Genomic DNA, 220 nt, shown 5'->3' with positions numbered 1-220 from the left:
GTAGGGCTACACATTCAGCTCTATAGCTGCATGCAAGTCGTCCCGTTCCTTCGAGCACTTTGTGCAGGAGTTTGCCATTCTTGACGATGAGAGCTGCCGCTCCTGATTTTCCTCCAGTGTTACAGATCCGTCTGTCCACACTTCGTAGTGTGATAGAGCGACAGGGTTATTGCCCTTTTCTTCTAATAACGGCGCTTTATCCATCTTTCGGATGTCTCAC

Source organism: Trypanosoma equiperdum (assembly GCF_001457755.1).
Source record: "Trypanosoma equiperdum strain OVI genome assembly, contig: ctg_1738, whole genome shotgun sequence".
In the NCBI taxonomy this organism is placed as follows: domain Eukaryota; phylum Euglenozoa; class Kinetoplastea; order Trypanosomatida; family Trypanosomatidae; genus Trypanosoma; species Trypanosoma equiperdum.
The sequence above is the reverse complement of the archived record's forward strand: the minus strand, read 5'-3'. Positions refer to the sequence as shown.